Raw genomic sequence first — 22,102 nt, forward strand, 5'->3', positions numbered from 1 at the left:
TTTGATTGTAAACGGGCAAACGAACGAGACTCATTACTCCGCAATGAGCTGGTGAGATTTTAGCCGAATTCCTTCTCTAATACCCTCTAATTTGCGATTTTCCGCTTCTGTTAAGCTTCCGTTTCCTCGAGAAATCCGCTTAGGAAGTTCGAAATTCGATTCCTGTTCCATTTTATCGTATCTCAGGCATAATAATAACTTTACATTCGCTATTTTCTTCTTCTTATTTTTTTTCTATTTTCTGGGAACATTTAGCAATTTTTATTGTCGTGAGCCGGTTCTGTGCGGAAGAGTATGACGCAAATTACTCCGGAGACGGTTAACTCATTAAAAACAATTATTTCGAACTTAACTTCATGGTTCTGATTGGGCGAGAGCAGTGCCGCGTGTTGTCCATCGCCGCCCGCGCCACAGTTACTCGAGGGATATAAGAATAAACATCCCACTCAATGTCGAGTGTGATCATACCAGCACTAATGCACCGGATCCCATCTGAACTCCGAAGTTAAGCGTGCTTGGACGAGACCAGTACTAGGATGGGTGACCCCCTGGGAAGTCCTCGTGTTGCACCCTTTTTCGTGTTTTTCTATTTTTGATTACTTGTTGACAGACAATTTTTGGTTCAAATCATCTGAATCTCGATCAGGACCAGATAAGACATGTGAAATCAACATAGCTCGGGCAGTGCAGGATTTGGACAAAATTAGAGCCTAATTTGATTGTAAACGGGCAAACGAACGAGATTCATTACTCCGCAATGAGCAGACGAGATTTTAGCCGAATTCCTTCTCTAAGACCCTCTAATTTGCGATTTTCCGCTTCTGTTAAGATTTCGTTTAATCGAGAAATCAGCTTAGGAAGTTCGAAATTCGATTCCGGTTCCATTTTATCGTATCTCAGGCATAATAATAGCTTTACATTCGCTATTTTCTTCTTCTTATTTTTTTTCTATTTTCTGGTAACATTTAGCAATTTTTTTGTCGTGATCCGGTTCGTGCGGAATGGTATGACGCAGATTACTCTGGAGACGGTTAACTCATTAAAAACAATTATTTCGACTGTTTTAGCCATAATTTATGTAAACGGTCGCGACAAGAGGACTTCCCAAGGAGGTCACCCATCCTAGCTCCGCCATCGCACCAGAACGCTAACTTCATGGTTCCGATTGGGCGAGAGCAGTGCCGCGTGTTGTCCATCGCCGCCCGCTCCACACGTACTCGAGGGATATAAGAATAAAAATGCCATTGAATGTCAGGTGCGATCATACCAGCACAAATGCACCGGATCCCATCAGAACTCCGAAGTTAAGCGTGCTTGGGCGAAAGCAGTACTAGAATGGGTGACCCCCTGGGAAGTCCTCGTGTTGCACCCCTTTTCGTGTTTTTCTATTTTTGATTACTTAATGACAGACGATTTTCGGCTCAAATCCTCTTAATCTCGATCGGAACCATATAAGACATGTGAAATCAACGTAGATCGGGCACGGCTGGATTTGGACAAAATTGTAGGCTAATTTGATTGTAAACGGGCAAACGAACGAGACTCAATACTCCGCAACGAGGTGGCGAGTATTAGCCGAATTCCTTCTCTAAGACCCTCTAATTTGCGATTTTCCGCTTCTGTTAAGCTTCTGTTTCCTCAAGAAATCCGCTTAGTAAGTTCATAATTCGATTCCGGTTCCATTTTATCGTATCCCAGGCATAATAATAGCTTTACATTCGCTATTTTCTTCTTCTTATTTTTTTCTATTTTCAGGGAACATTTTGCAATTTTTGTTGTCGTGAGCCTGTTCTGTGCGGAAGGATATGACGCAGATTATCCGAAGACGGTTTACTCATTAAAAACAATTATTTCGACTTTTTTAGCCATAATTTACGTAAACGGTCTTGAAACACGGACTTCCTAGGGAGTTCACCCATCCTAGCTCTGCCATCGCGTCAGAACGTTTAACTTCATGGTTCTGATTCGACGAGAGCAGTGCCGCGTGTTGTCCATCGTCGCCCGCTCCACACGTACTCGAGGGATATAAGAATAAACATCCCACTCAATGTTGGGTGTGATCATAACAGCACTAATGCACCGGATCCCTTCAGAACTCCGAAGTTAAGCGTGCTTGGGCGAGAGCAGTACTAGGATGGGTGACCCCCTAGGAAGTCCTCGTGTTGCATCCCTTTTCATGTTTTTCTATTTTTCGTTACTTGTTGATAGACGATTTTCGGCTCAAATCATCTGAATCTCGGTCGGGAACAGATAATACATGTGAAATCAACCTAGCTCGGACACTGCCGGATTTGGACAAAATTGTAGCCTAATTAGATTGTAAACAGGCAAACGAACGAGACTCATTACTCCGCGAGGAGTTGACGAGATTTTAGCCGAATTCCTTCTCTAAGACCCTCTAATTTGCAATTTTCCGCTTCTGTTAAGCTTCCATTTCCTCGAGAAATCCGCTAAGGAAGTTCGAAATTCGATCCCGGTTCCATTTTATCGTATCTCAGGCATAATAATAGATTTACATTCGCTATTTCCTTATTCTTATTTTTTTTTCTATTTTCTGGGAACATTTAGCGATTTTTGTTGTCGTGAGCCGGTACTGTGCGGAAGGGTATGACGCAGATTACTCCGAAGATGGTTAATTCATTAAAAACAATTATTTCGACTGTTTTATCTATAATTTACGTAAACGGTAGCGACACGAGGACTTTCGAGGGAGGTCACCCATCCTAGCCCTGTCATCGCGCCAGAACGCTTAACTTCATGGTTCTGATTGGGCGAGAGCAGTGCCGCGTGTTGTCCATCGCCGCCCGCTCCACGCGTACTCGAGGGATATAAAAATAAAAATACCATTGAATGTCGGGTGCGATCATACCAGCACTAATGCACCGGATCCCATCAGAACTCCAAAGTTAAGCGTGCTTGGGCGAGAGTAGTAGTAGAATGGGTGACCCCCTGGGAAGTCCTCGTGTTGCACCTCTTTTCGTGTTTTTCTACTTTTGAATACTTGTTGACAAACGATTTTCGGCTCAAATCATCTGAATCTCGATCGGGACCAGATAATACATGTGAAATCAGTGTAGCTCGGGCACTGCCGGATTTGGAAAAATTGTTGGCTAATTTTATTGTAAACGGGAAAAAGAACGAGACTCATTACTCCGCAACGAGGTGGCGAGATATTCGCCTAATTCCTTCTCTAAGTCCCTCTAATTTGAGATTTTTCGCTCTTGTTAAGTTTCCGTTTTTCTCGAGAAATCCGCTTAGAAAGTTCGAAATTCGATTCTGGTTTCATTTTATCGTATCCCAAGCATATTAATAACTTTACATTCGCTATTTTCTTCTTCTTAATTTTTTTTCTATTTTCTAGGAACATTTAGCGATTTTGGTCGTCGTGAGCCGGTTCTGGGCGGAAGGGTATGACGCAGATAACTTCGAAGACGGTTAACTCATTAAAAACAATTATTTCGACTGTTTTAGCTATAATTTACGTAAATGGTCGCGACACGAGGACTTCCCTGGGAGGCCACCCATCCTAGCTCTGCCATCGCTCCAGAACGCTTAACTTCATGGTTCTGATTGGGCGAGAGCAGTGCCGCGTGTTGTCTATCCCCGCCCGCGCCACACGTACTCTAGGGATATAAGAATAAACATCCCACTCAATGTCGGGTGCGATCATACCAGCAATAATGCACCGGATCCCATAAAAACTCCGAAGTTAAACGTGCTTTGGCGAGAGCAATACTAGGATTGGTGACCCCCTGGGAAGTCCTCGTGTTGCACCCCTTTTTGTGTTTTTCTAATTTTGATTACTTGTTGACAGACAATTTTCGGCTCAAATCATCTGAATCTCGATCGAGACCAAATAAGACATGTGAAATCAATGTAGCTCGGGAACTGCCGGATTTTGAAAAAATTGTAGCCTAATTTGATTGTAAACAGGCAAACGAACGAGACTCATTACTCCGCAATGAGCTGGCGAGATTTTAGCCGAATTCCTTCTCTAATACCCTATAATTTGCGATTTTTTTCTTCTGTTAAGCTTCCGTTTCCTCGAGAAATCTGCTTAGGAAGTTCGAAATTAAATTCCAGTTCCATTTTACCTTATCTCAGGCATAATAATAGCTTTACATTCGTTATTTTCTTATTCTTAATTTTTTTCTATTTTCTAGGAACATTTAGCGATTTTTGTTGTCGTGAGCCGGTTCTGTGCGGAAGAGTATGACGCAGATTACTACGGAGACGGTTAACTCATTAAAAACAATTATTTCGACTGTTTTATCCATAATTTACGTAAACGGTCGCGACACGAGGACTTCCGAGGGAGGTCACCCATCCTAGCTCTGCCATCGCACCAGAACGCTTAACTTCATGGTTCTGATTGGGCGAGAGAAGTGCCGCGTGTTGTCCATCGCCGTCCGCTCCACATGTACTCGAGGGATATATGAATAAAAATCCCACTGAATGTCGAGTGCGATTATACCAGCACTAATGCACCGGATCCCATCATAACTCCGAATTTAAGCACGCTTTGGCGACAGCAGTACTAGGATGGGTGACCCATTAGGAAGTCCTCGTGTTGCACACCTTTTCGTGTTTTTCTATTTTTGATTACATGTTGACAGACGATTTTCGGCTCAAATCATCTGAATCTCGATCGGACCAAATAAAACATTCTTAGTTTTTTCTATTTTCTGGGAACATTTAGCGATTTTTGTTGTTGTGAGCCGGTTCTGTGCGGAAGGGTATGACGCAGATTACTCTGGAGACGGTTAACTAATTAAAAACAATTATTTCGACTGTTTTAGCCATAATTTAAGTAAATGATCGCGACAGGAGGACTTCCAAGGGAGGTCACCTATCCTAGCTCTTCCATCGCGCCAGAACGCTTAACTTCATGGTTCTGATTGAGCGAGAGCAGTGCCGCGTGTTTTCCATCGTCGTCCGCTCCACACGTACCCGAGGAATATAAGAATAAACATCCCACTCAATGTCGGGTGCGATCATACCAGCACTAATGCACTGGATCCCATCATAACTCCGAAGTTAAGCGTGCTTTGGAGTGCAGTACTAGGATGGGTGACCCCCTGGGAAGTCCTCGTGTTGCACCCCTTTTCGTTCGTGTTTTTCTATTTTTGATTACTTGTTGACAGATCATTTTCGGCTCAAATCATCTGAATCTCGATCGGGACCATATAAGACATGTGAAATCAACGTAGCTTGGGCACTGCTGGATTTTGACAAAATTGTAGCCTAATTTGATTGTAAACGGGCAAACGAGCGAGACTCATTACTCCGCAATGAGCTGGCGAGATTTTAGCCGAATTCCTTCTCTAAGACTCTCTAATTTGCGATTTTCCGCTTCTATTAAGCTTCCGTTTCCTCAACAAATCCGCTTAGGAAGTTCGAAATTAAATTCCGGTTCCATTTTATCTTATCTCAGGCATAATAATAGCTTTACATTCGTTATTTTCTTATTCTTAATTTTTTTCTATTTTCTGGGAACATTTAGCGATTTTTGTTGTCGTGAGCCGGTTCTGTGCGGAAGGGTATGACGCAGATTACTCTGGAGACGGTTAACTCATTAAAAACAATAATTTCGACTGTTTTAGCCATAATTTACATAAACAATCGCGACACGAGGACTGCCCAGGGAGGTCACCCATCTTAGCTCTGCCATCGCGCCAGAACGCTTAACTTCAGGGTTCTGATTGGGCTTGAGCAGTGCCGAGTGTTGTCCATCGCCGCCCGCTCCACACGTACTCGAGGGATATAAAGAATAAACATCACACTCAATGTCGGGTGCGATCATACCAGCACTAATTCATCGGATCCCATCAGAACTCCGAAGTTAAGCGTGCTTGGGCGAGAGCAGTACTAGGATGGATAACCCCCTGGGAAGTCCTCGTGTTGCGCCCCTTTTCGTGTTATTCTATTTTTTATTACTTGTTGACAGACGATTTTCGGTTCAAATCATCTGAATCTCGATCAGGACCAGATAAGACATGTGAAATCAACGTAGCTCGGGCACTGCCGGATCTGGAAAAATTGTTGGCTAATTTTATTGTAAACGGGAAAAAGAACGAGACTCATTACTCCGCAACGAGGTGGCGAGATATTCGCCTAATTCCTTTTCTAAGTCCCTCTAATTTGAGATTTTTCGCTCCTGTAAGTTTCCATTTTCTCGAGAAATCCGCTTAGAAAGTTCGAAATTCGATTCTGGTTTCATTTTATCGTATCCCAGGCATATTAATAACTTTACATTCGCTATTTTCTTCTTCTTAATTTTTTTTCTATTTTCTAGGAACATTTAGCGATTTTTGTCGTCGTGAGCCGGTTCTGGGCGGAAGGGTATGACGCAGATAACTCCGAAGACGGTTAACTCATTAAAAACAATTATTTCGACTGTTTTAGCTATAATTTACGTAAACGGTCGCGACACGAGGACTTCCCAGGGAGGCCACCCATCCTAGCTCTGCCATCCCTCCAAAACGCTTAACTTCATGGTTCTTATTGGGCGAGAGCAGTGCCGCGTGTTGTCTATCCACGCCCGCGCCACACGTACTCGAGGGATATAAGAATAAACATCCCACTCAATGTCGGGTGCGATCATACCAGCAATAATGCACCGGATCCCATCAAAACTCCGAAGTTAAGCGTGCTTTGGCGAGAGCAATACTAGGATTGGTGACCCCTTGGGAAGTCCTCGTGTTGCACCACTTTTCGTGTTTTTCTAATTTTGACTACTTGTTGACAGACAATTTTCGGCTCAAATCATCTGAATCTCGATCGAGACCAGATAAGACATGTGAAATCAATGTAGCTCGGGAACTGCCGGATTTTGAAAAAATTGTAGCCTAATTTGATTGTAAACGGGCAAACGAACGAGACTCATTACTCCGCAATGAGCTGGCAAGATTTTAGCCGAATTCCTTCTCTAAGACTCTAATTTGCGATTTTCCGCTTCTATTAAGCTTCCGTTTCTTCAAGAAATCCGCTTAGGAAGTTCGAAATTAAATTCCGGTTCCATTTTATCTTATCTCAGGCATAATAATAGCTTTACTTTCGTTATTTTCTTATTCTTAATTTTTTTCTATTTTCTGGGAACATTTAGTTATTTTTGTTGTCGTGAGCCGGTTCTGTGCGGAAGGATATGACGCAGATTACTCTGGAGACGGTTAACTCATTAAAAACAATTATTTGGACTGTTTTAGCCATAATTTACGTAAACAATCGCGACACGAGGACTGTCCAGGGAGGTCACCCATCTTAGCTCTGCCATCGCGCCAGAACGCTTAACTTCAGGGTTCTGATTGGGCTTGAGCAGTGCCGAGTGTTGTCCATCGCCGCCCGCTCCACACGTACTCGAGGGATATAAGAATAAACATCCCACTCAATGTCGGGTGCGATCATACCAGCACTAATTCATCGGATCCCATCAGAACTCCGAAGTTAAGCGTGCTTGGGCGAGAGCAGTACTAGGATGGATAACCCCCTGGGAAGTCCTCGTGTTGCACCCCTTTTCGTGTTTTTCTATTTTTTATTACTTGTTGACAGACGATTTTTGGTTCAAATCATCTGAATCTCGATCGGGACCATATAAGACATGTGAAATCAACGTAGCTTGGGCACTGCCGGATTTTGACAAAATTGTAGCCTAATTTGATTGTATACGGGCAAACGAACGAGACTCATTACTCCGCAATGAGCTGGCGAGAATTTAGCCGAATTCCTTCTCTAAGACTCTCTAATTTGCGATTTTCCGCTTCTATTAAGCTTTCGTTTCCTCAAGAAATCCGCTTAGGAAGTTCGAAATTAAATTCCGGTTCCATTTTATCTTATCTCAGGCATAATAATAGCTTTACATTCGTTATTTTCTTATTCTTAATTTTTTTCTATTTTCTGGGAACATTTATCGATTTTTGTTGTCGTGAGCCGGTTCTGTGCGGAAGGGTATGACGCAGATTACTCTGGAGACGGTTAACTCATTAAAAACAATTATTTCGACGGTTTTAGCCATAATTTACATAAACAATCGCGACACGAGGACTGCCCAGGGAAGTCACCCATCTTAGCTCTGCCATCGCGCCAGAACGCTTAACTTCAGGGTTCTGATTGGGCTTGAGCAGTGCCGAGTGTTGTCCATCGCCGCCCGCTCCACACGTACTCGAGGAATATAAGAATAAACATCTCACTCAATGTCGGGTGTGATCATACCAGCACTAATTCATCGGATCCCATCAGAACTCCGAAGTTAAGCGTGCTTGGGCGAGAGCAATACTAGGATGGGTAACAACCCCCTGGGAAGTCCTCGTGTTGCGACCCTTTTCGTGTTTTTCTATTTTTTATTACTTGTTGACAGACGATTTTCGGCTCAAATCAACTTAATCTCGATCGGGACCAGATAAGACATGTGAAATCAACGTAGCTCGGGCACTGCCGGATTTGGACAAAATTGTAGCCTAATTTGATTGTAAACGGGCAAAACGAGACTCATTACTCCGCAACGGGGTGGCGAGATTTTAGCCGAATTCCTTCTCTAAGACCCTCTAATTTGCGATTTTCCGCTTCTATTAAGCTTCCGTTTCCTCAACAAATCCGCTTAGGAAGTCCGAAATTCGATTTCGGTTCCATTTTATTGTATCACAGGCATAATAATAGCTTTACTTTCTCTATTTTCTTCTTCTGTTTTTTTTTCTATTTTCTGGGAACATTTAGAGATTTTTGTTGTCGTTAGCCAGTTCTGTGCGGAAGGGTATGACGCAGATTACTCCGGAGACGATTAACTCATTAAAAACAATTATTTCGACTGTTTTAATCAAAATTTATGTAAACGGTCGCGACACGAGGACTGCCAGGGAGGTCACCCATCCTAGCTCTGCCATCGCGCCAGAACGCTTAACTTCAGGGTTCTGATTGGGCTTGAGCAGTGCCGAGTGTTGTCCATCGCCGCCCGCTCCACACGTACTCGAGGGATATAAGAATTAACATCCCACTCAATGTCGGGTGCGATCATACCAGTACTAATGCACCGGATCCATACCAGTACTAATGCACCATGAGAGAAATCGTTGCCATAAATTGAAACATTTATTAACCTGTGAGGATATGGAGTTGAGACTCTTACTAGGAATTTCTGAAGGCCGTGTACATTTAACTACCTGAAATAAGCTTTGAATTGATCATCTCAAATTATTTCATAAATTATAATTATGATGATCTTGATATAACTTTGACAGTTTTCAAATTTAATTTAAACACTTAGATAGTTTTGATTACATTTCTATTTAAATTAATCAATATGTTTTGTATTGCTATTAACGCTTAAATTGCTAGGGACTAGCAATAAACTGGTTGGAAGGTGTGATAAACATAAAAATTGTACTTTAATTAAATGTTTTATAATATAAATATATAGTTTTTGTTTTATTAAATGTTTAAATATTATATGTTTTATAATAAATTGTATAAAATATAAGTTGTTGTGTAATTACAAGTTTTTACTATTTTTACAGGTTCGATAAAACAAGAATAAACTTGGCGTTGCAAATGGGATTAAGATGATTCTTGGACCTGTAAAAAGTTGATGTTAATATCTACAATATTGGTGTCAAGCATGAGATAAAAATCCTCTCACAATTGGGATCAAATTAAGCCACAAATAAAGTTACCAAAGGAGTGAAAGTTTTACCATACTCTAGTATTTTGACCATATCTCTCAAATTACTTGGTCAAATGATTTTAAAAAAATACCACAACTAGACAACTCAATTATCCACATGTTTCTTTTTATATGAAGAAGCAAATTCCAAGAAGAAGATTTTCAAAAGTGATGTGTAATATAATATAATATCTTGGAACACCAATGAAGACTTTTATGTAAAAAATAATATTTTATTTGTGGTTGTCTCCCCAAATTTGGCTATAAATAGGGGTGCATTGTAATGTATTGAGATATCCCTCATTCTATGAACAAACCTTTGAGTTCATAATATTTCTCTCTATATTTTTCCTTTATTTCTTCATTTAAATATAATTAGCATGATAATTTCATATTCAAAGTTTTACACTTTGAATAATGAATAGCTACTTCCTAAAGTTGAGATGAAAAGGTGAAACTCTTGGCATGATAATAAGGATACTAAAAGGTAAGAATTTATGTTTTATATTATTTAATCATTATTTATTGTTTATGTTATATTTATTTCTTTAAGCATTTTTATACCATACTTATAAGTGGGAGTTTTGATTTATTGTTGCTATATGTTACACTAAATTCTTGGAACCATTTAAATGTTAGTTTGGTATTACCAACCATTTAAAGTGGATGCCTTGATTTATTATATATGAATATATTATAATATTAATTTCTTGGTACCATTTAGATGTTAGTTTGGTTTTACCAACCATTTAAAGTGGGAACCTTGATTTACTATATATAAATATATCATAATATTAATTTCTTGGTACCATTTAAATGTTAGTTTGGTTTTACCAACTATTTAAAGTGGGAACCTTGATTTAGTGTTTACAAATATACATAGCACAATAAATACTTGACCACATTTATAAGTTTTAGTATATATTATATACTTATAAGATAATAATATATAACATAATATAAATATGATTATTTAATATATTGGAACCATTTTATTAAGTGGGTTTCAATATTGTTCGTTAATGTTAACTTTATTAAAATACCAAGAGTGGATCCTTTAATCTCAACTACTTAAATTAAAATTTGAACAATTAAAATTTACCCATTAAAGATTCAAACAATTAAAATTAAAAAGAAACAAAAAACAAAAACAAAACAAAAAGACATTGTAGTGGACTTGTAATTACCTTAGCTTCCCTGTGGATACGATATTCGGACTCACCGAATTATACTACTTGTGGACAACCTGCTCTTGGGAGTGCAACAATCAAAGTCGCAACAAGTTTTTGGCGCCGTTGCCGGGGAAGTATAATTTAATTTCAAGTCTATTTAATTTTGTTTATAGTTTATTTTTCTTTATTTAAATTTTTATTGCTTTTGTGTGTTTTTATTTTTTTTGCATTTACATTTGCATGAGCATTTGGTCACGTACACTTAGTGGTCGACTCATTCGAAATAACCCTTTATTTTTACAAAACATGGCGTAAGAACCCATCCAAGAAAATGAAGATGAAATTCAATCTCAACATGATCATGATAGACGAAGAACACTTAGAGATCACATGAATCCTACACGTACTAGTGCACCTTCATGTCTAATTTTTCCCCCTGATGCATCTCATTTCAATTTTAAGCCTGGTATTATCCAACTTTTACCCAATTTTCATGGCTTAGATTCTGAAAATCCATACATGCATTTACGAGAGTTTGAAGAAGTGTGCAACACATATAATGATCTAAATTGTAGAATGAACACCATTCGACTTAAGCTTTTTCCTTTTTCTTTAAAAGATAAAGCTAAAACTTGGCTACAAAATCTTAGATCGGGATCCATTCGAACTTGGGATGAATTGCAACAACAATTTTTGAAAAAGTTTTTTCCATCTCATAGAACAGATTCTTTCAAAAGGCAAATCATTACTTTCACTCAAAAACAAGGAGAAACTTTTTATCAGTGTTGGGATAGATACAAAGAATTGCTTAATCTTTGTCCACATCATGGTTTTGAAATTTGGAGAGTTGTTTCTCAATTTTATGAAGGCTTAACACCTAAAGATAGGCAAATGGTTGAATTTATGTGTAATGAACATTTGAAGATAAAGATCCAAATGAGGCAATTGAGTATCTCGATTTATTAGCTGAAAATGCTCAAAATTGGGACACTATAGGTACAATCGAACCATCAAACAAGATTCAATCTCCTACATCTGGTGGAGGTATGTACACTCTCAAAGATGAACATGATCTTCAAGCTAAATTTACATCTTTGGCAAGAAAAGTTGAGGCACTTGAATTGAAAAAGAATGGTCAATTAAAATCTGTTCAAGAAATTGCGTGTCACATCTGTGATACAAGTGATCATTTTACAAAAGATTGTCCCACTTTGCCCTCTTTTAAAGAATGTCTCCATGAACAAGCCAATGTTTTGAACAATTTCAAAAGGCCAAATTTTGAACCATTTTCTCAAAATTACAATCCAGGTTGGCGAAATCATCCAAATTTTAGTTGGAGGAATGATAATGCTGCATAATTTTCACAACCACATTTCCAAAATCAACAAAATTTTCAAAATTATGCACCTTATGTTCCTCCACCTAAAAGAAATTTGGAAGATACATTGAATTCTTTCATTGCAAAGCAAGAGTCTATCAATACTCAAACTGCTCAAACCATGACAGATTTGAAAGATACTCTTGCTAAATTTGCATATGCACTTAATGTTCATGAAAAAGGTAAATTTCCTTCACAACCTCTGCCTAATCCCAAGGATCATCATTCACAAACTGGAACTTCTGGAACTCAATCGATGGATCAGGTAAAATCTGTTATTACCCTTCGAAGTGGTAAGGTTGTGGAAAAATCCATTCTTGAACCTTGTGAAGATGATGATAAATCAACTTCAAAGGGTAAGGAAGTGGAACCCATAACTTGCAAAGAGGAGGTTCAACAAACAGTGTCACCACCATTCCCTCATGCATTGAAAAATACAAAAAAATCAAATTTGAATTCTGATATATATGATATTTTTAAACAAGTAAAAGTTAATATTCCTTTATTAGATGCAATAAAACAGGTACCATTATATGCCAAATTTTTGAAAGACTTGTGCACTGTGAAAAGAAAATTGAATGTGAAAAAGAAAGCATTTTTAGCCGAACAAGTAAGTTCAATCATTCAAAATAATAATACTTTGAAATACAAAGACCCTGGTTGTCCTACTATTTCATGTATTATTGGATAACGAAAGATTAAAAAAGCCTTGCTTGATCTTGGAGCTAGTGTGAATTTACTTCCATATTCAGTTTATCAAGAACTCAATCTAGGCGAGTTAAAATCAACTTCGGTAACACTTTTACTTGCCGATAGATATGTTAAAGTGCCAAGAGGTATGATAGAAGACGTATTGGTCCAAGTTGATAACTTTGTATATCCTGTCGATTTCATAGTTTTAGATACACAACCTATCAAAGCTTGTAATGCAATTCCTGTAATTCTGGGTCGTCCATTTTTAGCAACTTCTAATGCCCTTATAAATTGCAGGAATGGAATAATGAAGTTGTCATTTGGTAACATGACCTTGGAGCTCAATGTTTTTAATCTTTGTAAGCAACCACATGACAAAGGAGATGAAAGTGAAGATGAAAATCTTATTGAAACTCTTGTGGAAGAAAACATTCAAGAAGGTAGTATTCGTGATCAATTAGATATTTGTTCAATTAAATTGTTAAAGAAAATATTGAAATTGATCTTGATGATTTTATCAGGTATCACTCGTTACCAGGATCAGAGAAAGAATTTGATGCAAAATATGAGAACAAAGACGAACCACCCATATTGGAGTTAAAACCCTTGCCAGAAGAATTGAAGTATGCATTTCTTGGAGAAGATGAAACATATCCAGTGGTAATTTCTTCCAAACTAGAAAGTGATCAAGAAGGTAAATTAGTTGATATGCTTAAAAGACATAAAAATGCAATTGGTTGGACACTAAAAGATCTCAAGGGCATTAATCCACTAATTTGCACACACAAAATTCATTTAGAAGAAAATGCTAAAACATCTCAACAACCACAAAGGAGATTAAATCCACTCATGAAAGATGTTGTGAAAACTGAAGTTCTCAAACTACTTGATGTTGGGATTATCTACCCTATTTCTGATAGTAAGTGGGTAAGCCCAACACAAGTAGTTCCAAAAAAATCTGGCATCACAGTGATAAAAAATGAAAAAAGGTGAATTGTTAACAAGTCGAGTCCCATCTAGTTGGCGGATGTGTATTGCTTATAGAAAATTAAATGACGCCACTGGAAAAGATCATTTCCATTACCATTTTTGGATCAAATTTTAGAAAGAGTAGCAGGTCATCCATACTACTGTTTTCTTGATGGATATTCAGGTTATTATCAAATTCCCATTGCACTCGAAGATCAAGAAAAAACTACATTCACATGTCCTTTTGGAACATTTGCATTCAGAAGGATGCCATTTGGTTTATGCAATGCCCCAGCAACATTTCAAAGATGTATGCTAAGCATTTTTTGCGACATGGTTGAAAATTGTTTGGAAATTTTCATGGATGATTTAACTGTCTTTGGGAATACATTTGATAATTGTCTTGAAAATTTGGAAAAAGTTTTAAAAAGATGCGTGGAAAAAGGTCTTATTTTAAATTGGGAAAAATGTCATTACATGATTACTTCTGGAATTGTTTTGGGACATGTCGTGTCATCTCATGGAATTGAAGTTGATAAAGCAAAAGTTGATGTCATTGCCAATTTACCCCCTCCAAAAACCATTAAAGAAATTCGCTCATTTTTGGGACATGATGGATTTTATCGGAGGTTTATAAAGGACTTTAGTTTAATCTCTAAACCCATTTGTAACCTCTTAACAAAAGACACTGCATTTGAGTGGACTCAAGAATGTCAAAATGCTTTTGATAAAATTATTCGACATTTAACATCAGCTCCTATCATGCAACCTCCTGACTGGTCTTTACCATTTGAAATCATGTGCGATGCGAGTGATTATGCAGTCGGTGCAGTACTGGGTCAAAGAAGAAACGGTAAGCCTTATGTGATATATTATGCAAGTAGAACTTTAAACAATGCACAAATGAATTACTCCACAACTGAAAAAGAACTACTTGCTGTAATATTTGCATTAGATAAATTTCGTTCTTATTTGATTGGATCAACGACTATTGTGTTTACTGATCATTCTGCTATTAGATATTTGTTGACCAAACAGGATGCAAAGCCACGACTGATACGATGGATTTTGTTACTCCAAGAATTTGACATTGTGATCAAAGATAAAAAAGGAACCGAGAATGTCGTAGCCGATCATTTATCGAGACTAGTAACAGGATCATCTTGTGAAATGACACCAATTAACGATAGTTTTCCTGACGAACATCTATTTTCAGTTACTACTACACCTTGGTTTGCTAACATAGTAAATTTTCTTGTGACAGGAAAAATGCCACCGCAATGGAGTTCCCAAGATAAAAGAAAATTTTTGAATGAGGTAAAAAACTTTTATTGGGATGATCCGTATCTGTTCAAGTATTGTCCAGATCAAATTTTTCGACGTTGCATATCCGACAATGAGGTTAGTAGTGTCATTAAATTTTGTCATTCAGAAGCATGCGGAGGACATTTTTCTTCAAAGAAAACGGCTGCAAAAATCTTGCAGTGTGGATTTTATTGGCCCACTTTGTTTAAAGACACCCACGAAATCTGCAAGATCTGTGAAAATTGTCAAAAATTGGGTGCGATTTCAAAAAGAAACATGATGCCTTTGAATCCTATCATTGAAATCTTTGACTGTTGGGGAATTGATTTTATGGGACCTTTTCCATTGTCGTTTGGATACTTGTATATTTTAGTTGCAGTTGATTATGTTTCCAAATGGATAGAGGCAATTCCATGTCGAAAAAATGATCATAAAATCGTCATCAAATTTTTAAAAGAAAATATTTTTAGTAGATTTGGAATTTCTCGAGCCATGATAAGTGATGGGGGAACTCACTTTGTTAATAAACCATTTGCTTCATTAATGAAAAAATATGGTATTACTCATAAAGTAACTACTCCTTATCATCCTCAAACAAATGGACAAGTTGAATTAGCTAATAGGGAGATAAGGCAAATTTTGGAAAAAACTGTTAACTCAAATAGAAAAGATTGGTCTCTGCAACTTAATGATGCACTTTGGGCATATCGAACAGCTTTTAAAACATCATTGAATATGTCTCCCTATAGGTTGGTTTATGGAAAATATTGTCATTTGCCTGTGGAATTGGAACATAAAGCTTATTGGGCGATCAAAACATTAAATTCAAGCATGGATGATGCCAACAAATTGCGTAAATTGCAACTTAATGAACTCGATGAACTCAGAAATGACGCGTATGAGAATTCAAGGATTTATAAAGCAAAAATCAAATCATTTCATGATAAAACAATTCTTAGAAAATCTTTTGAGATTGGTAAAAAAGTTTTGCTTTATAATTCTCGACTTCACATATTCCCAGGAAAATTACGATCAAGATGGACAGGCCCATATGTTGTAAAGCATGTGTATACTTATGGAGTTGTGGATATTGAAAATCCTAAAAATGGTGATATTTTTAAAGTAAATGGACAAAGGCTTAAACCATTTTTAGAAAATGAAATCTTTCAAGAAGAGTTTATTTCCCTTTCTGATCCTTGATTTTTTTTTTGTTGCATTTAAGTTTGTTTGTTTTTATTTCAGGTTTTCTTAATATTTTTATTTTCCCGGTTAAATGGCGGATAACGGTACTCCGTGACTCTCATAGTCGGTTAAATCAGTTTCCCACAATTGCTGATACAAAAATAAAAAAAAATAATTTCTTTTCAAAATGGATGAAATTCTCTCAAAAATTTGTAAATATTTTCCCTCTGTTTCTGAAAATGTTCTAAAAAAAATTTATGCAGGAAGGTGTGAAAGATTGAGATTGCTAATGCAAAAAGGAATTCCAGAAGATATTCGTCTTGTAATAGAAGCTAAGGTCCGATTAGGAGGAGAAGTTCCACAATCATTGCTCATTCGGTATTTGCCTGGATTAGGAAAAAGCACTTATGCGAAAAAACGAAGGGCCAAAAGTTTAGGGGTTTGTCATAAGTGTGCAAGATGGACTTGTGACAAACGATGCAGATCTTTGGGATGTGTTTCAAATAACAGAGAAGATAAAATTGGTTTCATTAAGAATGTGCTGAGTAAGGAGTCTTTAGATAACATCTTATTCACTCTTGAGACGCATTCTAGTGGACATGTGCATATTGAACTTCTCCGTTTATGGAAACAATTCCACGATGAGCGTCATAGTCTTGGGAATCCGACTAAAAAAGACCCTGTTTGCCAATTTATAAGAAAATTGGATGGGAAGCATATTCTCGACTCATAGAAGGCGTTGAAGCCGTTTCTGGACGTAAAACCAGAGGAAAATTGTGAGCCACAATCACACTACTGTTTATATGCGTGTGTCATTATTGTTTTTACTATTTATTCTGTTTACAGCTGTGACCCATAGTTTTGTCATGATAACATATTACTCCTCTAAAATCTCTCATCTTTCTCTCTATTTTCGCAGAAAAAAAAAAGAAAGTAAAAACATGGCTGGATCCTCTGCACAAACATTGAAAAATATTGTGTATTTTGTAGGCCGAGTCCTGGAAAAAATGAAGTGTTTGTAGAAGCAGCGAATAATCTTGGAAAAATATTGGCTGAGAGAAAAACTCACTTGGTATATGGGGGAGGTAATATTGGGTTAATGGGATCTGTTTCAACATCTCCTCATCTTCGAGGTAGTCAGGTTTTGGGTATTATTCCTATAGCTTTAGCTGAAGGAAATATTACAGGTGTTACGATTGGGGAGGAATTAAAAGTTTCTTCTATGTATGAAAGAATCACTCAAATGACTGAAAATTATGATGCTTTTATTGCACTACCAGGTGGTTTTGGTACATTAGAAGAAATTTTTCACACTGTTTCTTGGGCACAACTTAATATCCATAATAAACCTGTGGGCTTGTTGAATATCAATAATTATTTTGACAGTTTGTTGACATTTCTTGATTAAGCTATGGAACAGAATTTCATTTCAGAAAATTCACGACGGATGTTCATCTGTGCTTCGACTGCCGACCAATTAATTGATGATTTGGAAGCTTTTGTTCATAAGCCTGATCCGATGATAACAAAGATCAATTGGTCGCAATCAAGCAGTAAGAAAAGGAAGTTGGATCATTGATTCAAAAGTCGTGGATTGGTTTGCGTTTGTTTCAGTTTGTTATCTTCAATAAAATTCCAGGTGATATCTCTTTCATTACGTACTCTTTATTAATAGTTATTTTGACATTAGGGACAATGTCATATTCTGATTGGGGGGAGAACAAACTTATATAAAAAAAAAATTTAAAAAAAATAAATAAAAAAAAATAATATATATTATTTTAAAATAAAATCATGTTTATTATTTGTATCTTAGTAATTTTTGCAAAAATTGTCATACATTACATGTTTGAAAGATTTAAATTAGAACATGCATTAATCTATTTAAGAATGTTTAAATTTTTATTTGAAAAAAAAAGTCAATTTTAATATTCTGATCAATATAAAAATATGATTTATGAAATCTTTTTGAGTGATTAACCATTGTGATAATATCAGGTATTAAAGTATATGGCCCAAGATATACCTTATAAGAGTGCCTATAATTTTAAACTCACACATATTTTGTGAGTGAGTGGAGAGGACTGAGAAAACAGCTTTCGAGCCTTTATTGATCATGAGAGAGACTATCTATTGTTTAGATCTTGAGTTCTTATTTTGAAGAAAAAAAACGATATTTCCTGAAAAAAAAAACGGAGAAAAATACAAAAAGAAAGATATTGAATATCTATGTAATTTTTAAGTTATATGCTACGACCCATATATCTCTCATAAAAAAAAAACAAAAAACAAAAAAGAGAGAGAAATTTATTGTACAAATTAAATAAATATGTGGTCAAGAAGCATAAACTTAGTCTGATTCCATGAAGTTATGCAAAAAAAAAAATATCAGGAAAAAATATATAATAAGAACAACTAGATTTTGAATCAATGGATTTTCTATCTTTTGATTAGTTTGGCTCGTTTGTCTGTCTGCATTCTGTAAACCATTTTTCTGAGCATTTATCTGTATTCCAACTCCATGAGAGAAATCGTTGCCATAAATTGAAACATTTATTAACCTGTGAGGATATGGAGTTGAGACTCTTACTAGGAATTTCTGAAGGCCGTGTACATTTAACTACCTGAAATAAGCTTTGAATTGATCATCTCAAATTATTTCATAAATTATAATTATGATGATCTTGATATAACTTTGACAGTTTTCAAATTTAATTTAAACACTTAGATAGTTTTGATTACATTTCTATTTAAATTAATCAATATGTTTTGTATTGCTATTAACGCTTAAATTGCTAGGGACTAGCAATAAGCTTGTTGGAAGGTGTGATAAACATAAAAATTGTACATTAATTAAATAATTTATAATATAAATATATAGTTTTTGTTTTATTAAATGTTTAAATATTATATGTTTTATAATAAATTGTATAAAATATAAGTTGTTGTGTAATTACAAGTTTTTAATATTTTTTACAGGTTCGATAAAACAAGAATAAACTTGGCGTTGCAAATGGGATTAAGATGATTCTTGGACCTGTAGAAAGTTGATGTTAATATCTACAATATTGGTGTCAAGCATGAGATAAAAATCCTCTCACAATTGGGATCAAATTAAGCAACAAATAAAGTTACCAAAGGAGTGGCAGTTTTACCATGCTCTAGTATTTTGACCATATCTCTCAAATTACTTGGTCAAATGATTTGAAAAAAATACCACAACTAGACAACTCAATTATCCACATGTTTCTTTTATGTGAAGAAGCAAATTCCAAGAAGAAGATTTTCAAAAGTGATGTGTAATATAATATAATATCTTGGAACACCAATGAAGACTTTTGTGTAAAAAAATAATATTTTATTTGTGGTTGTCTTCCCAAATTTGGCTATAAATAGGGGTGCATTGTAATGTATTGAGATATCCCTCATTCTATGAACAAACCTTTGAGTTCAAAATATTTCTCTCTATATTTTTCCTTTATTTCTTCATTTAAATATAATTAACATGATAATTTCATATTCAAAGTTTTACAGTTTGAATAATGAATAGCTAACTTCCTAAAGTTGAGATGAAAAGGTGAAACTCTTGGCATGATAATAAGGTTACTAAAAGGTAAGAATCTATGTTTTATATTATTTAATCATTATTTATTGTTTATGTTATATTTATTTCTTTAAGCATTTTTATACCATACTTATAAGTGGGAGTTTTGATTTATTGTTGCTATATGTTACACTAAATTCTTGGAACCATTTAAATGTTAGTTTGGTATTACCAACCATTTAAAGTGGATGCCTTGATTTATTATATATGAATATATTATAATATTAATTTCTTGGTACCATTTAAATGTTAGTTTGGTTTTACCAACCATTTAAAGTGGGAACCTTGATTTACTATATATAAATATATCATAATATTAATTTCTTGGTACCATTTAAATGTTAGTTTGGTTTTACCAACCATTTAAAGTGGGAACCTTGATTTAGTGTTTACAAATATATATAGCACAATAAATACTTGACCACATTTATAAGTTTTAGTATATATTATATACTTATAAGATAATAATATATAACATAATATAAATATGATTATTTAATATATTGGAACCATTTTATTAAGTGGGTTCAATATTGTTCGTTAATGTTAACTTTATTAAAATACCAAGAGTGGATCCTTTAATCTCAACTACTTAAATTAAAATTTGAACAATTAAAATTTACCCATTAAAGATTCAAACAATTAAAATTAAAAAGAAACAAAAAACAAAAACAAAACAAAAAGACATTGTAGTGGACTTGTAATTACCTTAGCTTCCCTGTGAATACGATATTCGGACTCACCGAATTATACTACTTGTGGACAACCTGCTCTTGGGAGTGCAACAATCAAAGTCGCAACAGAAGTCATTGTGTTGCACCCCTTTTCGTGTTTTTCTATTTTTGATTACTTGTTGACAGACGATTTTCGGCTCAAATCATCTGAATCTCGATCGGGACCAGATAAGACATGTGAAATCAACGTAGCTCGGGCACTGCCGGATTTGGACAAAATTGTAGCCTAATTTGATTGTAAACGGGCAAACGAACGAGACTCATTACTCCGCAATGAGCTGGCGAGATTTTAGCCAAATTCCTTCTCTAAAAGCCTCTAATTTGCGATTTTCCGATTCTGTTAAGCTTATGTTTACTCGACAAATCCGCTTAGGTAGTTCGAAATTCGATTCATGTTCCAGTTTATCGTATCTCAAACATAAAAATAGCTTTACATTCGCTATTTTCTTCTTCTTTTTTTTTTTCTATTTTCTGGGAACATTTAGCGATTTTTGTTGTCGTGATCCGGTTCTGTGCGGAAGGGTATGACGCAGATTACTACGGAGACGGTTAACTCATGAAAAACAATTATTTCGAGCCTAACTTCATGGTTCTGATTGGGCGAGAGAAGTGCCGCGTGTTGTCCATCGCCGCCCGCTCTAACGTAGCTCGAGCACTGCCGGATTTGGACCAAATTGTAGCCTAATTTGATTGTAAACGGGCAAACGAACGAGACTCATTACTCCACAAGAGCTGGCGAGATTTTAGCCGAATTCCTTCTCTAAGACCCTCTAATTTGCGATTTTCCGCTTCTGTTAAGCTTCGTTTCCTCGAGAAATCCGCTTAGGAAGTTCGAAATTCGATTTCGGTTCCATTTTATCGTATCTCAGCCATAATAATAGCTTTACATTCGCTATTTTCTTCTTCTTATTTTTTTTTCTCTTTTCTGGGAACATTTAGCAATTTTTTTGTCGTGAGCCGGTTCTGTGCGGAATGGTATGTCGCAGATTACTCCGGAGACGGTTAACTCATTAAAAACAATTTTCAACTGTTTTAGCCATAATTTACGTAAATGGTCGCGACACGAGGACTTCCCAGGGAGGTCACCCATCCTAGCTCTTCCATCGCACCAGAACGCTAAACTTCATGGGTTTGATTGGGCGAGATCAGTGCCGCGTGTTGTCCATCGCCGCCCGCTCCACACGTACTCGAGGGATATAAGAATAAACATCCTACTCAATGTCAGGTGCGATCATACCAGCACTAATGCACCGGATCCCATCCGAACTCCGGAGTTAAGCGTGCTTGGGCGAGAGCCGTACTAGCATGGGTGACCCCCTGGGAAGTCCTCATGTTGCACCCTTTTCGTGTTTTTCTATTTTGGATTACTTGTTGACAGACGATTTTCGGCTCAAATCATCTGAATCCTCATCG

At 36.4% G+C, this 22,102-nt stretch overlaps 9 non-coding genes and 4 pseudogenes across 9 annotated transcripts; 12 read left to right on the forward strand and 1 right to left on the reverse strand.

Moving 5' to 3' along the window:
- Positions 1-454: 454 nt before the first annotated feature.
- LOC142513844 (5S ribosomal RNA) lies at positions 455-573 on the forward strand. The gene has a single exon (XR_012809769.1). It is a non-coding gene; the product is annotated as a 5S ribosomal RNA (ribosomal RNA).
- Positions 574-1,253: 680 nt separating this feature from the next.
- Positions 1,254-1,372, forward strand: LOC142514167 (5S ribosomal RNA). The gene has a single exon (XR_012810075.1). It is a non-coding gene; the product is annotated as a 5S ribosomal RNA (ribosomal RNA).
- A 680-nt stretch (positions 1,373-2,052) lies between these two features.
- On the forward strand, positions 2,053-2,171 carry LOC142515869 (5S ribosomal RNA). Its single transcript, XR_012811689.1, has one exon. It is a non-coding gene; the product is annotated as a 5S ribosomal RNA (ribosomal RNA).
- Positions 2,172-2,855: 684 nt separating this feature from the next.
- On the forward strand, positions 2,856-2,974 carry LOC142513564 (5S ribosomal RNA). The gene has a single exon (XR_012809504.1). It is a non-coding gene; the product is annotated as a 5S ribosomal RNA (ribosomal RNA).
- A 684-nt stretch (positions 2,975-3,658) lies between these two features.
- On the forward strand, positions 3,659-3,777 carry LOC142510897 (5S ribosomal RNA; annotated as a pseudogene).
- A 683-nt stretch (positions 3,778-4,460) lies between these two features.
- LOC142512592 (5S ribosomal RNA) lies at positions 4,461-4,579 on the forward strand (annotated as a pseudogene).
- A 407-nt stretch (positions 4,580-4,986) lies between these two features.
- Positions 4,987-5,103, forward strand: LOC142510866 (5S ribosomal RNA; annotated as a pseudogene).
- Positions 5,104-5,791: 688 nt separating this feature from the next.
- Positions 5,792-5,910, forward strand: LOC142515296 (5S ribosomal RNA). Its single transcript, XR_012811150.1, has one exon. It is a non-coding gene; the product is annotated as a 5S ribosomal RNA (ribosomal RNA).
- A 682-nt stretch (positions 5,911-6,592) lies between these two features.
- LOC142511048 (5S ribosomal RNA) lies at positions 6,593-6,711 on the forward strand (annotated as a pseudogene).
- A 681-nt stretch (positions 6,712-7,392) lies between these two features.
- Positions 7,393-7,511, forward strand: LOC142514534 (5S ribosomal RNA). Its single transcript, XR_012810423.1, has one exon. It is a non-coding gene; the product is annotated as a 5S ribosomal RNA (ribosomal RNA).
- Positions 7,512-8,194: 683 nt separating this feature from the next.
- Positions 8,195-8,316, forward strand: LOC142510395 (5S ribosomal RNA). The gene has a single exon (XR_012808509.1). It is a non-coding gene; the product is annotated as a 5S ribosomal RNA (ribosomal RNA).
- A 3,232-nt stretch (positions 8,317-11,548) lies between these two features.
- Positions 11,549-11,657, reverse strand: LOC142513041 (small nucleolar RNA R71). The gene has a single exon (XR_012809008.1). It is a non-coding gene; the product is annotated as a small nucleolar RNA R71 (small nucleolar RNA).
- A 10,255-nt stretch (positions 11,658-21,912) lies between these two features.
- Positions 21,913-22,031, forward strand: LOC142517223 (5S ribosomal RNA). Its single transcript, XR_012812981.1, has one exon. It is a non-coding gene; the product is annotated as a 5S ribosomal RNA (ribosomal RNA).
- Positions 22,032-22,102: the final 71 nt, after the last annotated feature.

The sequence above is a fragment of the Primulina tabacum genome, chromosome 10 (assembly GCF_025594145.1).
Source record: "Primulina tabacum isolate GXHZ01 chromosome 10, ASM2559414v2, whole genome shotgun sequence".
Lineage (NCBI taxonomy): Eukaryota > Viridiplantae > Streptophyta > Magnoliopsida > Lamiales > Gesneriaceae > Primulina > Primulina tabacum.